The sequence below is a fragment of the Numida meleagris genome, chromosome 2 (assembly GCF_002078875.1).
Source record: "Numida meleagris isolate 19003 breed g44 Domestic line chromosome 2, NumMel1.0, whole genome shotgun sequence".
Lineage (NCBI taxonomy): Eukaryota > Metazoa > Chordata > Aves > Galliformes > Numididae > Numida > Numida meleagris.
Window position 1 is genome coordinate 3,678,624 of NC_034410.1, and position 16,888 is coordinate 3,695,511.

At 45.5% G+C, this 16,888-nt stretch overlaps 1 long non-coding RNA gene across 1 annotated transcript; it reads right to left on the reverse strand.

Moving 5' to 3' along the window:
* LOC110394782 lies at positions 2,257–10,291 on the reverse strand. The gene is made up of 3 exons (XR_002435878.1): positions 10,008–10,291; positions 6,342–9,449; positions 2,257–3,528 (listed from the first exon to the last, which is right to left on the reverse strand). It is a non-coding gene; the product is annotated as an uncharacterized LOC110394782 (long non-coding RNA).

The window sequence follows — 16,888 nt, forward strand, 5'->3', positions numbered from 1 at the left end:
AGCAAGGATTTACTATGAGAAAATACAACATAGTCGAGGTCTAGTATGAATGTTTTAGTGGGGGATTTCAGTGTAAATAATTCTGACAAGGGGAGCACACACCCAATGCTGAGATCAAGCAGGAAATGTGTAGGACTGAGGGGCAACACGGTGAGCATGGCAGCCACGCACCCTGACACCACCACAGTGTGGCCAGCAGAGCCTCGACAACCCACCAAGGGTCTCCAGTAATAGGTCACGGCACGGAGGTGACGAGGGCTTCCCAAGGGTCTTGCAGCTCCTTTCCAGCATGGGTTGGGTTTGTAGAGCATCTACCAGTGTCAGCTTTCTAGTTAGAGAAATTAGACTGCTGCAATGTCAGGCTGGGCATAGAATCAGGGAATCGTAGAGGCATAGAATTATTTGAGTTGGAAGGGACTCTTAAAGGTCATCTAGTCCAAATCTCCTGCAATGAACAGGGACACCTACAGCTTGATCATGCTGCTCAGATGGGCAAGCCGGATGCTGTGAGCACCATCTGTCCTGCAACCAAGTGAAGCCAAGGGAGCAATCTATTGGCGAGGAAAAATGCAAGCCCAAGGCCAAAATCAGGGATAGCTGTCCAGGATGAAGCAAGAAAACTCTCTCCCAACTGACTCCATGGGCTCCTGGCCCCCAGCACCTGGTGGTCTGAGGACTTGCCCAGAGGTGGCCACCAGAGCAGAAGGGACGTTTGGAGGTCCCCAAGCTCCACCAGTGTTCCCATGTTACAACAAGGCCCTGGCTTTGGGGGTGCCTCACTGGGATGCCAGGCAGTGCTGAAACCACATCCTTTCAGAGCTGAGAAGGAAACAGCAGGGAGTACACATCTGCATGTGACCTGGGTGACACAAGGCTGCAGGCACAAATTACATACTTTACAAGTGATATTTGCTGTCATAGGGGGAGGTTCGAGTGAGGCTATTTAAATTCAGCTAAATTCTGCCTGGAAAGAAGGTGCCATGTGGTCTTCTTTTTGCTTCCATTCCTTGGGGTAGCACTGTGATGTTTCCAGCAAGGAAATCCCTCTCTCACTCCCAGGCGTGGCTGTGAATTTTGCCCCAGGGATAAGGATTCATGTGTTGCAGTTCTCTGGCTGTTGTGCAAACTCCAGGCTGACCTCCCTTGTCAGTCAGCAGCATGTGAGCTGATTTACAACATCACGGGGGCTGAGTTCAATCAGAAGAGCTACGCAGCTCAGAAAATACTCAGTAGATTTATCCTACCAGCTTCACTTACTTTCCCCATTGCTTCTTCTATGTTATGCCCAGCTTCAAAGGGAAGAGAGAGAAGACTTTAAGTCCTGTTCCAAAACCTGGGACAAAGGAGATCATTCTGAAGAAAGTGGTTAGAACACTGCAAGAAGGGTGCCTGTTGTGGGATGTGTTGAAGCACTCATCAAAATTCAGGGTTGTTTCCAGAAGGAGAAATCACTGTAAGATTAAGATACCCACAGTGCAGTCCCCTTCACAGCAAAAGTCCTTTTATTTTCTGAATCTCTAGAAATGGTGGAAAAGAACTGAAAACATTTTCTGAGTTCACAGCTCTGATCTATTTTCCGGATAACTGTATTATATAACTCTATAACTGCATTATCACTCTCTTCTCTATTTTCTCAGCGAACGCTGACAGTGTTCCTGTGACTACATCCACTGGATATTCTCTTTCCAGTTTTCTGATCTTTCTGAATGTCTTCCATGGATGTGCACACTTTGATATGCAGCTAAACTCACCCACGCAGATGTGACTTCCATGTGGCTTTGCTTTGATTTGTCATAGACTGCTGTATTGTGATGATGCTATTGAGTTAGTTCTCTCGTAACAGAGAATTACTTAATAACTTGCTCTGTTTGTCCTCTATGACAGAAACAATGTGTTCAACCATGTGTTATGTCAGTTCCTACAAATTTTCAGCAATCTTACAAGGCCTTGAGCAGCTCCAGCTGTTTATTTTATCAATGGGATGATCATAATATATGACTCACTGCTGGACTGAAGGGTTCTTCAATCTACTGAGTTGAAAAAATTTGTAAGCCAAATCCAGAAGCTCAAAGCAGACAAATTCAGATGAGAATATTACCAGTCACAGGGAAAATCTAGCAAGGGAGTTGGTGGAGTGTCTATCTCCTGAAGACACAGTTATTCTCATTAAATGACGGTGTCTACTCTTACAGATGACACCGAGCTGAGTGGTGTGGTCGACACACTGGGGTAGAGGGATGCCATCCAGAGGGAGCTGGCCAGGCTTGAGAAGTGGGCCCATGTGAACCTCATGGAGTTCAACAAGGCCAACAGCAAGGTCCTGCACCTGGGTTGGGGCAATCCCAAGCACAAATACAGGCTGTGCAGTGAACATATTGCGAAGGACTTAAGGGTGTTGGCTGATGAAAAGCTCAACATCCAGCAATGTGCCCTCACAGCTCAGAAAGCCAACATCGTCTTGGGCTGAATCAAAAGAAGCGTGGCCAGCAGGGCAAGGGATTTGGTTGTCCACCTCTACTTTGCTCTTGCAACCCCCCACCTGCAGTGCCGTGTTCAGCTCTGGGGCCCCTGCACAAGGATGTGGAGGTGAGCGAGATATCTCACACCTCTTGATGGCCATAGAAGTGCCCTGCCCCACTGCCAGCAGCTGCACCATGAGCCCAGCAGTCTGTAGGTGTGTGTCATTTCCTACTAGACCTGCAGGGATATGTCATATGCCCAAACAATCTCAAAAAACCCCATACACCTCCATTTAGGCAAATGAACAGTGCCCTGTATGATTTCCAGGAACAGACACATTACTCAAGAATGCATTACTGGACACAATGCAGAAATACGTGGGTGATTTTTTATGGCTTGTATATACAAGGACTCAGACTCAACGATCAAATGTTTTTTTCTGTCCGTAAAGTTTCAAAAGGCTCCTTATCTTTCAGGATGTTTGCTTTGCTCAGTTCATTAGTGTGGGCAAGACACTTTTACCGTGCTTTATCACAGGATCTCAACATGTAAATGATTTATATGAATAGTGACGTTTATTCTATCGACGAGAACGTTAAGTGAAGTTAAAATACAGTCTAACAAGATGCACCAGAACAGAATATCACGTGCAGCGTTTCATGCATGTTCATAAACAAGCTAAACTTATCAGAAAAACAGGTCTAAACGTGTACGAGGACCAAGCAAGCTCTTGGTCACACAGCTGAGTCCATGGCCAGTGTGACTGCTAGACTGCTTTCAGGAGAGCAAGTAGCAATCCATGTTGGCATGTGTAAAACAGGGAATAGATGGCACTTGTTGAAAAAGAAAATAAAGAAGAAAACTTCAAAAAAAAGTGGCTTTATTAGTGTCTCCAGCATTTAATCATTGGCATACAGGGCTGTGGCCTGTTGGTCAGTCCCAAGCATCTTCCCATGCCCTGGTCAGGTTACTGGATGGACTACTGTGTGGCTGTCTTCAGCCTCATCTATAAAGGCTGATTTTGAGAAGCTCAGCTCTCCCCTTCCCAGTCACGAGGTGAAATCCTGGCTGTTTGGAAACCAGTGGCACAGTAAGCAGAAGAAGACTTCAGTATATTCAGCATCCAAGCCCTTACTAGTACAGACTGGGAGCAAATCTTACCCTCCCACCCTCCATCACTGCTTTTATTACAAAAATATAAGGAATTTTTCATAAAATGAGTTGCTCTAATCATTGCTGTCAGCTATTAAACAGTCAGCTTCTCCATGGGCAAGCCAGCAACCAGTCCCTCTGCTACAACCACAGCAAATAAAGTCTGGAGAACCAAACTCAAGATGTCAGGTAGAAAAATCAAAAAAAATCAAAAATCAAATCAAAAAAAAGGAAGGAATTAGTGATTAAATAAATATATAAATAAAACCACAGCGGGCGTGTAATCAAGTGAACCAAAATGCTTGTTGATGCTACCAACACACAGGTGACAATTTCCTGAGAAGAAAAGGAAGGCAAACCATTGAGGAACTGAAATAGAGGAGCTAAAATGAGTGGCTGTGGGCAGGACTTGAATTTGAGGTGGCCTGAAGTGATAGGGGGGAACCTGCTGATGCCTGCAGAGTCTGCTTTTCCAGGGCCTGTAGCCACCTGGTCCAGCACTAGAGGGTAACAGTGAGTCAGGCTCTTTGAGACTCATGGCTGGGCCAGGCCTTGACAGAGGACATGAAGTGTTTGGAAGTGGTGATCTCAGAGAGATAAGAGCAAGGCAAGAGCAAATTAAGGGGCTGGTTGTGGTCTCCTCGCCAGCCTGGGTATGGGGCACTTGTGAGGTGTACTGAGAGGGTGTCCCCATGTTCTGGTGGGAGAAGAAAGGAGATGGCATTGGAAATGGGTTACCAAGCCTCACGTGGGACTGGAGGGAAGGAGGTGAGGAGCCTGGTGGAACGTGCATTCTGCTCTACATGGGGCAAGGAGCCACCTTTGTGCATGCAGAGCAAAAGGCACATCTGATAAACTCCATATGCAATTCATAGTGTCATAGAATCATTAAGATTGGAAAACACCACTAAGATCATCTAGTCCAACCGTCAACCTATCCTCACCATACACTACATCATGTCATTCAGTGCAGCATTTACCCCTGAACACTTCCAGGGATGGTGACTCTACCACCTCCCTGGGCAGCCTGTGACAGTGCATTGCCACTCTTTCAAAGAAGAAATTTTTCCAGATATCCAACCTGAACCTCCCCTGGCGCAATTTGAGGCCACCACCTCTTGTCCTACCACTGTTACCTGGGAGCAGAGGCTGACCCCTGCCTCACCACAACCTCCTCTCAGGGAGCTGCAGGGAGCAATGAGCTCTCCCCTGAGCCTCCTCTTCTCCAGACTGAATAATCCCAGCTCCCTCAGCCAATCCCCACCACACTTGTGCTCCAGACCCCTCACAGCTCCATTGCCCTTCTCTGGACAAGCTCCAGAGCCTCAGTGTTTCTTGTACTGAGGGGCCCAACACTGAGCACAGCACTTGAAGTGTGGCCTCACCAGTGCCAGTACAGAGGGACGGTCACCTCCTGCTCAGGCTGGCTGCACTATCTCTGATACAAGCCAGGATATCGCTGGCCTTCTTTGCCACTTGGACACACTGCTGGCTCATGTTCAGCTAGCTGCTGACAAACACTACCAGGTCCTTTTCCTCTATGCAGCTTTCTTCCACTCTGCCCCAAGCCTGCAGCGATGCATGGGGCTGTCCTGAAGTGCAGGGCTCGGCGCTTTGTCTTGTTGAAACTCATCCCATTGGCCTCAGCCCAGAGATCATCCTGTCCAGATCCCTCTGTAGGGCCTTCCTACCCTCAGGCAGATGAACACTTCCCCCCCAGCTTGGTGTTGTTTGCAAACTTACAGAGCGTGCACTCAATTCTCCCATCCAGATCATCAATACAGATACTAAACAGGAGTCCCGTGCGAGGCATAAACACACAGCTTGCTGCCTCTTCTATTCAGGGCCTCATCTTTTGGTGACTCAGAGATATGCAAAGCCCTGCCAGAGCCCTGAGCTGCCAGCTCCAAGGAACCAGACCTGCTGCCCATGTCCCTTGGCGTCAAGCCTAGGACCTCATGTGTATGCGGAGCATACCGCAGATCTGCTCTCCTTCAACAATGCTCCTATCCCCAGAGGGGCTGTGCCTGGTCATGCACTGCTTGGTAAAGTTGGAGTGAATTATTTTCTCCTTTAAAGCTCCAGTATTATTTGAATCTTTAATCAAAATTGCAAAGCCTAAGAGTGGGTTCTCTTAGGCTCTCTGATGTTAGGTATCTGGTGGTTAGAAAAGACCAGCAGTCAGGACTCCTGGGTCCCATTTTCACATCTCCCATTGACTCTTTGAGTGACCTTGAAGAAGTCAATTAATTTCTGTGTCATTTTCCAGACAGGTAAAAATGAGGAGATAATTCTTCCCTGGCTCGCTGGGGGATTGTGAGACTTAATTGTTTTCAGGGCACTTTGTGGTGCTCAGGCAAGAGGTAGAGGACTGCAACCATCCAACAGCCCGAGAAAGGCTGCTCAGTGGGGCAGACCACAAAATCCTTTGGGGTCTTCTTTTTGCTGGAAAATTGCATGTTTTCACGTAGAGGATGCAATGACCCTTTCACTGGGGTGCTCTCTTGAGGTCAGTGGTGCACGTTCAGGCCAGATCAGCCTGCCCTGGGGTGTACATGACCGCAGTAGGAATGAATTTCTGAGCTTACAGATATGTATGCTTCCCTTTGCCTTGCAGGGGAGCTCATCGCTGCCCGCTCAGCAGAGCTCTTCCCTTCCCAGGTTTCCCTGGGCAGAAGAGAGGAAGAGGAGCTGCCACTAGGGAACCCCTTCCAGATTAACCTACTTACCGGGCGCATCTCCTGTCTGCGCTATTTGTTTGCTTGAGGCCATTTCCACGCGCGGAGTAACTGGAGCTGAGCAAAATTCCGAATTTCTGCTCCCACGGGAAATTTCAGCGTTTCAGAGGTCGGTTTGCATCCCAAATCAGGCCAGTTCAACGCAACGAAATTCTGCTTGAACTCACTTGAAACACTTGGATTCTCCCCAGTGAAAAAACTGGAATCTGGGGAAAGAAGGAGGGGGAGCAAGGGGGAACATTTGGCTTTTACTCACAGGAAATTTCCCTTTTAGAGAAACTGTATTTTTCACTCGTTCCAGTCCCAAACTGCTCCAGAGCTAATGCCAGGAATTCCATCATCTATTTATACTCCATTCTGCTGTCTGGGTCTTTATTGTACCTGGTGTTTGCTGTGCTCTGCGACCAGCTTGCAAGTAGTAACGGGAACATTCGCCGCGTGCAAGTATGGCAGAGGGAAGGCTTCCAGGAGCCCTTTGCTAACCTTCTGTCACCAACCTGCAGGGCTGTTCCTCGTCCCTCCCATCCTGCCAGCAAGGGCCCGGCGCCCCGTGGCTTTTTGAACACCGCAGCAGAAACAGCGTGGGCGGATTTTGGGGGGCTGAGTGCTCTTTCTGGTGCAAAAAGCTGAAAGACTGCGAATTTCTGTCGGTTTTGCCAAATGAATTCAGTTAGAACTATAAAAATAAGCTGCTTGAGAAGGATTTTGCTGTGAGATGTCTTTCTGCTCAGAGATTTCCTTTCACTCTGTTTTTCTTTTTCACATAAAGACAAACTGAAATGTTTCCTCCGAGGTTGAGTGAAACTTTTCAGTAGGTCAGGAACTACAGAGATGTATGTAGTTATCCTTCAGAATTGCCAGCAAACTAAACACCTCTTGCACACCTCGTTGTAGCTGAAAGCATCGCGGGACACCCTGTTAAGATAGCAGCAGTTTGCAATTGGCTCCAATCCAAACAAATAACTCTTAACTGAAAGGCTTGTTTTTATGAAAGGAGCCACGAAAACGTTGCTGTAATGACTGTCTGTCAGAGCGTAAGCTAGGGGGACAAAACTGCCAAATGGTGGTTCTGAATCTCATCTCATCAACACTGCTGCAATTACATGGAAAATCAGGCCCGAGGATTGCAGTTTTCTTGGTATGAAGCTGATGTCAACGTGAGACAGACCAGACCCAGGCTGAGATGCAGCTGATGGGATGCAAATGTATGTGGTCAAGTTTGCAACTCCACACTCCCTTTGTAGGCACAGAAAAGTGTCTGTGACAGTCAGTGGAGTTTTGAGGACAACTCACCCTCTCCTAAGGTAGGACGAGGAGAAATGGTTTTAAACTAAAAGAGAGGAGACTTAGATTAGGCGTCAGGAAGAAATTCTTTGCTCAGAGAGTGGTGAGGCACTGGCACTGCTGCCAGAGAGCTGTGGGTGCCCCATCTCTGGAAGTGCTGAAGGCCAGGATGGAGGGGACCCTGGGCAGCCACTGGTGGGAGATGTCCCTTCTGATGTCTCTCATAACACTGCCATCTGACACAGCACTTGGTGCCTCACTCATTCCCCTGAAGTTGCAAGAGATGCAAGGTCTGGCAAAGCACAATTTACAGGCGCTCCTGATGGCTCGCATTTCCAAAGATGCAGCACGGCAGTCCTGCCCAGATTTTCGGGAGATTTCCCAGCACAGTGAGTCAGTCTCGTCACCTTACATAAGACACATGGTGAGAGGAGGGATCGCTGTGCAGATTGTGTGGTGTTTTCTGAGCTCCCTGCCTTAGCTTCCAACCTTTTGCCACTCTCCATATTATCACTCCCATGACTTTTTTGCTGACAAGTCACACCTCTTGCTTTGGGTAGCAGCACCAAGCCAAACTGCCTCTTCACAACAGCAGAGCTTGCTTGCAGCACACAAGGAAGCAGGAGATTTACACCAGCCGGATGACATAACCGCCCCAGATAAGAGGAATGCAACATGTCAGCAGTGTCCATGGCTTTATCTCTACAGGCAAGACATTCAGGCGCAGAAAGATCTTTGTGGGGTTGATAGGAAAAATTATTCTTGCCCCCTAGTTTGCCTGGCCATGAGTGGAGCAGAGTGGCTAACATTGTTTGAGAACAGCCTTGGTGTGGTTTATCTGGTATTAAACCACAGCTGGCACTGCTTTAAATCACACATTTCCCTTTCCCCCTCATTTAGCATCAGTAGAGATGGGTTATGTTCATACAGCTCCTTTCATCCTAAGGATCCCATGGTGTGCTGTGTGGCATGACCCAGGCACAGCAGGAAGGCAGGCTCATGAGGACATCATGATGGATTTGTCCGGGGGGAGCCAGTCCATGCCTGCTCACCAATTATTTCCCAAAAAGCAATGGAAAGAAACGCATCCATCCCATTTGTTTACCCTGTTACAAAACACTTCCCAGAGGATGGGTTGAAAGAGAGGTGTGGCCCAAGGCAAGAAACTCATGAAAGCATAGTTTCTGTGAGGGGCCATATGTGCAGATGTTTTAGTGAACAAATTCAAATCATGCCTTGAGAAGAGGGCGATTCCATCTCCAGAGATGTCTGACTGATGTGAAAATAAGGCTGAACAGAGGCTGGATTTTAAAATCTTGAGTTTCAATGAGAACTGAAAATCGGAGGTCACTAAATCTGGATACCTCATGCATAAATGTTGCTCCCTGCTATTTGCTGAACTCCATTAGGGTCTGTGAAGACAAATTAACTCCATTAGGGTTTGTGAAGACAAATGGAGTATTCTAGGGCATATCCCAACAGGATGTCAATGTCTACTTTAGAGGAAGGTATATTGTTGGACTTTCAAAGGAATCCAGGACGACTCCTCAGAAGTAAATGTTCACATTGCAGATGTGTGAAGTTGCTGATGATGAATCTCACTTGTCTGCACCTTGTAGTAGCACCTGTGATCCCAGAACACAGCAAAGCATCAAAACAAAAGACAGCAGTCCTGTTTTCATCTTCACCAACAGCTCTGCGTTCTCTGTAACGTCCTTTGCAGAGAGAGGGGGGAGATCTGGCAGTCAGCACTGGGATCCTTCCTGCTTTGGATCCATAGGACAAGCCAGGAGAACAGGCCTGGTCAGACAGTCCCTGTAAAAGAAGTCAGGAGGTTGCTCAGTTCTATTCCCAAGGCCAGAAGGTGGTATAGATAATAGCAATACAGAACCAGTGGTTGAGACGTGCCCAGAAATATTGATATTTCGTCCACTGACATACAAGGAGTGGGCTGGAGGTGGGGTGAGAAACGAGAATCTTTTAAACATGACTTTGCAGATTGAAACAAGAATTGTGAAATTACAGGCTGGATGCAGATTTCCTATTTAGCAAATTACAGAGAGGTTTCTAGGCTATTTGGAAATGACCCAGCCAGCTTCAAAACAGGGCAGACCAAAACCAAACACCAGGCTAATCATAATCCTAGTCTGAAGAATAGGGCTAAGAATACACCCTCTGAGCATCTGAACCCCTGCGTTTTGGACACACACAGAGCTTTTTATTCCCTAGATGCAGATGATCTTAGAGCCGTGCCCCCAGCAACTCTAAAGGCGCTCGCTCAGCCTTGTTTGCCTGTCTGCATTCCAGAGCTAATGCACATTCCAGCCCGTGCAAGGGACTCTGCCTCACCTTGGATGCACAAGGTCGCCTCACCTTTGATCCCCTTGTTGCTGCAAGGCTACCCGAGGAGGGCTGAGGAATGACTCAGCAGCTCTGCCTCCTGCGTTCCTCTCTTTAACTGGATTTTTTGCTCCGGTGAAGCTGTCCTCAGAATGGCTGAAGCTCACATGCCTGATCTTGAAGGGAGAGCACAATTATTTTGCAGGTGTAAAGCCAGCTAACACCAGCACAGTGCAGCTCAGGCATGCGGCAGGCAGGCTGATGTGTCAAATAATGGCTGTTGTTGCCACGGGAATAACAACACAGAACAGCATCATGCAGCCTCATGGCAAAATGTGACTCGTTAGCATGGCATCCACCTGCACCCTTGTCAGAAAGAGAGTGAGATTTTGAGACACCGTGCATAGGATGCATCCAGGAGTGGTTTTCAGAGAACTCCGTGAGTTCTATTTGCTGCTGAATCCCAGCAGTGATGGACATTCCTGAGCTCATGAGCCATGTACCAAAATCTTGATGTGGCTTTTGGCCATGCAACAAGTGACAAATGGAAAGACAAATTGAGGGGAGGGTTTAAGTGGCACGCAGACCAGATGCATCAATCTCTCCTTGATTCCCACAGCCCCTTATGGAAAGAGAGCTGGCCAGCCTGAATGTCCTTTCCATCTCTACACTTTCCTCGGCTGAGAGTCTAAGCCACACCAGCAAAGCCCTACAGCTCTTTGCATAACCTAGACCAGGAGGGGAGATGCACAGGAATCACGTGCAACTCCATAGTCCCAGATGGGTCACAATAGAGGCTTTAGTAAAAAAAAAAGTCTAGAGTCTTGCTTGGTCTTCCTTCCCTCCATATCACTGGCACACCTACGATCCCTACCACTCATAAAGTCGGGTTGACCACCAGCCAGCACTGCCACATCACACAGCTTCCTTTGCTCACCTTTAGGACATGACTCTGAAGCCACCACAGCAACCCCAACATTCTCCCTGCATTAGTTCTCCCTTAATTGCAACTGTCATTAATCTCCACTAATTAGTGCTGTTGGGAGAAAGGCATTGACAAACACTGAGAAATTATTTTATGCCAAGAAGCCTAAAATATCTTGGCTTTGCCTCGTTTATAATGTAGTGTAGTATTCAACTTACAGCACAGGACATAAAAATAGCTCCCAACAATATTATCACTTTGTTGTAATGGGCTAAATTCAGCCCTGAGGGGCTGTAGAAATTAATGGAGTTTAGCCCAACATGTGGTTAATGAGAATAGTCTATTTCAAGCCCATAAGATACCACACTTCTGCCACTACAGACTGGCTGGGAATAATTCACCTCTTCAGAGACGCTGCATTCACTTCCAGCCCTGGCTATGTCTGCTCTAAATAGAGACAGCAAAAATAGACATCAAAAACAAAAACATTTCTTTCAAACTCCAAATGCCCCTGGCTCCGATTTTGATCTCACATGCAGTAGAAGCTCAAGTGTGTGGAGAGGTTTCTTTCTCATTTGTGCCGGTACTAATGAACTCGGCCCATTGCTTAAGAATGCAGAAAATGTTAACGTCAGTTGAACAAGGCTAACCTTTACTTCTTCAGATCTCGTCCTGCGGACAGGCTCTTGGCTTCCTTTGATTTCTGTAACTGCCCAGTTTCCAACACCTTCCCTCCCATACAGCCAAACCCTCCCCCCAAAGCCCTTTCTCAGGAACTTCAGAACCAAACTCCTGTGGCAACACATTTCGAGTTCTGCATGACCCTACTCTAATCTCTCAAAAGCACATAAGCCCACGTTAACCTATTCAGACCAATATGTCAGTGTTTACTTGCAAAAAGGACGCATTCCTGGAGCTTGCACTGTAGCTCACCCCTTTTCTACCTCACTGCTGGCCCCAGGATTCTGCAGGACGTCTGCCTGAACTCTGGCCTTTGCGTCTTTGCTGCTGTTTGTTTTAAAACAGTGCAGCCACAGAGGCTCAAAATATAGCCCAGGTTCTCCATTCTGCCCTCCGTTTTCCTCACTGAAAACCTCCGACAAAGAAGAATGCTCCAGAAATCACTAAACTGCAGTTCAAATAATGTTAGTTCTTCCAGACAGGCTTATCATTTTTAATATAGTTTGACTGCACTGAAGATCTCGTGTATTCCTTCTTCCTCTTACAATTTACCTCAGTTGAAGAAGTCAGAGAGGAAGGATCTCCCCTGAATATCTGAACACAGCTCGACGTGTTTCAGCCACACCTCTTCTAGTGGACTAAATCGTGCCAGGGAGCATTTTATGGTCCAGAGGCCAACTAGCACAGTCTGGCAGTGTCCATGCTATCCTTCAACCTCCAGAAGAAGGTGACCTCATCCAAAATGCCTACGGGGAATGGTCCCTTATTCATGCAAACTTCCAGACTGCAACTGGAGACTGTTTGGGACAGCACTAGGTGCCCTGGGCCAAAAATTACACCAGTGATCATTCTATTAACTGAACAAAAGAGAATGCAAATCCCAGGGACCCAACACTGTTTGTTTAACTAGTGTAGATGTATACTTTAAAACCTTCCTACCGCCACAAACAAAACACTTGGATCAACGTTTTTCTGGACTATGGGTTTATGGGCAAATCTCTTTTTCCCAGAGAGAAAGAGAAATGTTCACTGCTTAGGACAACTCTGCTGAAGTGCAGCACATCCACAGTTCTTTCCTTTAGGGTAAGCTTATGGTTTCATTCATATGACTCACAACCTTACTCCCCAAACTTACTTTCAGCCAGATAGCCAAAGGTGGGACTTGGGACTGTGGGTATGGATTGATGGAGACTGCAGCTGTGCAGATTAGGACCTTTCAGGGAAGCTGCCTTCAAACCCAACAGCTCTACCTGGTCCACACAGATGCATCCCCTATCTCCCAGCAGTACCCCTTTATGTTCCAGTAGAAGGGGACAACAGATAAAGTACTGGTTTTGGTCTTTTACCTCTGCCTCCAAACATACTCCATTATTTACTTGGATCACAATGAAATAAAAAGCTGAGATGAAATTATCATCTACTCAGTCATTTGTTAACTTCCAGAAAAACCTGAGCTTTGTCTTCTTATCTCCCTTTGCCAAACACAGTGGCCAAAGCCAGCAGCTGAACCTCATCTTTCACACTCCTCGCTTGATTCAATCAGTCACGTATTGTAGTTGATCATTACATATTCTAGGTAACCACTTGTCATTTATTCATTGATGCAAAATGTTCAGTGCACTAACCATTCCTTAATGGGAAGGAAAAGAGTGAAAGCTTAACCAATACCATATCTTTCTTATCAGTTTCAGGGGTGTAAAGCTAGCAATAATTTAGCAAGGTGTCTGGTCCATAATCAGCAGGAATAAATATTCTCTCTGGAATGAAACCATAATCTTTTCCCTCTGCATAGGGCCATTATACCTCATTCTGCGTGGACCATTGTAATACAAAAGTTTTCCAATGAACGATCTTCTCCATGTTTTTTTTTTATCATTATGACTTCTGAATCCCCAAAAGTTGAACTGAGGCACTCCTCAGTTCAGACCCCACCTACTCAATCACACAATTCGTGTAGAAGGCCTACCCCTTACTCACGGATCCTCTGCATTTCTTGGGACCTACCTCTCAAATAAAACTGCTGTCAACATTGGTCTTCTTGCTTTCCTATCTGCTCATATCCATCACAACTGTCATTTGGAAGACACTGAGACTTTCCTCGGAATGAGCTTATACCTCCAGCCTACAGTCTTAAACCTACTGGAAGAATTCCTCATTACTCACCAAATCTAAGGAGAAGTGCAAGCTTTGAAAACTTTGAAAATCAACTTCAGAATCTTCACTATCAGTACTAAAAATCTCAAATTATTCTGATGCCTTCGTTGTGCATAGAGTTCTGTGTTTGGTAGCAGTGATAAAATTTAGATCTTGCTTCTAACAGCGCAATTCTGGAAGCAGATATAGTTTGTCCCCACAGCTATTTTCTCTAGTTGAGGGCACAGGTCGAGATCTACATGTATGTAACAGTCTGTGACCTTTCTCCCACCCAACCCTATGTTTTGGCACCGCATGAATTTACAGCACTGTGTGTACGGTAAGCAGTCACACTGTAAAATAGTAAAGCAACACCCAAGCAAGCCATTGCCAATAACAAAGAACTGGTTGGCTAGAGGAGTGGTTAATGTTCTGAAATACTGAGTGCTTAACAATACATCAAGTGGCTGTTGAGAGAATGCTAGTATTTACTCAAAGATCGATTATTCACTCGTAATTTTCTCTGTTTAATTTCTTTGTAGTCTATTTTCTCTATTACATATTTATAATCACTTTCTCAGAAGTTCTCCTCCATAATTGTTCTCTATCTTCACCGCATAGACTTTTGTGCCATATACATGGCGAATATTAATTTCTGTGGAGCAGAGATTTTTTTAATTAAAGCAATGTTCTTTGGAAATAAATACAAAAACCATCAATTAAATTTATCAAATAAGGAAAAGTCATTAAAAAAAAAGAATGTCAATCAAGCTGCTGAGCTGCAATTCAGATGACAGCAATCATGCCTCTGTTGTTCCAATAAGCTGATTTAATCAATACAAAGTCCACCAGTTTTCAGTAAGGGAATCATTCTCACACCTCACCATTTATTTCTCTAGAAGATGCAGCTACCAGCTCTGTACATGAGGATATCAAACAGCATCTCTGCTACTCTGGAAAAAGGTGTGCAAAGTACACACGATGTACTTCTTAGAGAAGACATCCCAGACTTTGCATGGCATCTCTACTCCTCCGCATGAACACAATCAGGTACAGCAAACCAAAGCATTTGAAGTACATCACTGAAAATAGAGGCTCAGATTCTCTGGGGTATACAGGAGACAATCGGGTGCTGCTCCTCTTTCCATCAGGATCTTCCAAAAAAAAAGATGCATGAGCCTTTTAAGGTCTGCAAGGGGGTTTCTGTTTTATAAAAGTGGAGGAGAGAGAAGGATGTGGTCACTAAGATATTAGAACTAGGTTAAGAAAAGCAGTCTGTCGGGACAGACAGGGGCAGTAGTTTGGATTTTGACTTCAAAGGAAAAGTGTAAGAAACTTGCAGCTCTGGAGCTGGATATCATCCAAGTGTTTCCTTCAGGCTGCTTAGGATTGAGCAGTTACTAAGGATTGTTATATACTGCAGTTACACTTAACAACAAAAAGTGTTTTAATGTGCACCTTGCCAATTGTGTTTTTAACATCTATTTGGCCCTTAGCAAGAACAAGAAATAGTAACTTCCGCTGTAGAAAAGTCTCTTGTTCCAAATGTTGGATTGTGTCCTAGAGCTATCCCATAGATCTGCCTTCCAGAATTGCAACTGTACGCACAAAACTCACATTAATGTAATTGATTGCTCCGCGAGCTTAATACTGCACTATCCCAGGATTTATACATTACAGTACAATACACTATATCGTAATATATAGCAAATACCACTAATGTCAGTTGGCACTGTCTAAGAAAGGACCAAACAGAGCATAGATATTAGAGCCCAGAAAGAGGCACAAGGGATATGGCAGAAGCCAGTAGCCAGCTGTGCAGAGTTTAACCTGTCTGTGATATTTCTGTGAGGGCTGAGAGCAGAAAATCCCAGCCCATTATCTCCAGAGAGGGAAGAAGGATCGTGAAGAGAGAAGGGTGAATTATTAAAGGATAGGCCAAGTATGACTGAGAGCTTATTAAAAAGGGAGGAGGATGGGCAAGCGGAGAAAGAGCTTGCTAGGCTGGTTTTATTAAAATCTAAGGCTAGATCCTCTGCAAATTAGCATAGCTCCATTGACTTGAGTTGACTGGTTGACTTTTTTGGATTTGTGGCAGTTTACCAGCTGACATTTTTGCCCATTAACTTGAAGCATTGCATGTTTTCCTGCGAGCTTCTTCTTTGTTTGTTCTGCCCCCCCCCACTCTTTCTCTGCCAGAACTGACAAAATTCTTCAGCTGAAACATCTGAGGAATGACATCTCATCAAAGATGGACGTTTCCATGGAAATATCTGTTTCAGATGAAATTTTTTGAGTCTTTCACAGATAAAATATAAATAACTGGTTGGACAAGTTTTCAATAAATCAAAATAGAAACTTTGCTGGAGAAGCTGAAATGCTGTTTGGGTTGCATTTTTCCTCTCTTTTCTCTAATAAACATACAATGTCTGAAGAAAAGAAAAGACCAAAATGAAAATTTGCTGAAAACTTCCAAAAAGGGTATAAGACCATATTTCAGGCTGTTCTCCAACAGAAGCCCTTAGCCTATACTCATTTATAGGCTAAGGGTAGGATGAGATGGTGAAGAGTGAATGCAAGGCAGAGCAGGGAGAGAAAGTGAGAGGTAAGCATCCTGACTTCCCTCTAGATTAGGGTCTTCTCTTTTCTCTCCATCTCTTTTCCTCGTTCCTCCCTTCCCACTCATTGCAGCTACTGCCTCAAACCATAATCTGCTGGAAAAAACCCAGCGCATGCTGTGCCTCCCCTGCACCAGCCGTTGCTGATCAAGAGATCCTCCGACACAACTCTAGAGGGTTTTTTCTCCCTCATTTTGAGGGCTGATTTAATCATACGAATAGACTGACATTTAATCATATGGGGAAGCACATTCCAGGGGAGAAACTACTGTGAGTGTTTCCCACAGTACGATCCCAAGGAAGAACTGGCTAAGGAAGATGATGCATTGAAAATGATTTTAGAAATGAATATATACAATAAAATGCAGAGTTAGGCTTAAACACATTTTTGAGTCTGACCACAGTAGAAGCTGGGTACTTACATCCCTGAGAGTTCCATTGGGAGTCTCAGCAAAGGAATGTTAGAGAATAGGAATACATTCAGGACTCCGGACATATCCTGCCACCCCCACATCTGCTAAGTAATCACATGCCCCAGAACAGTGCTAGGGAATCAC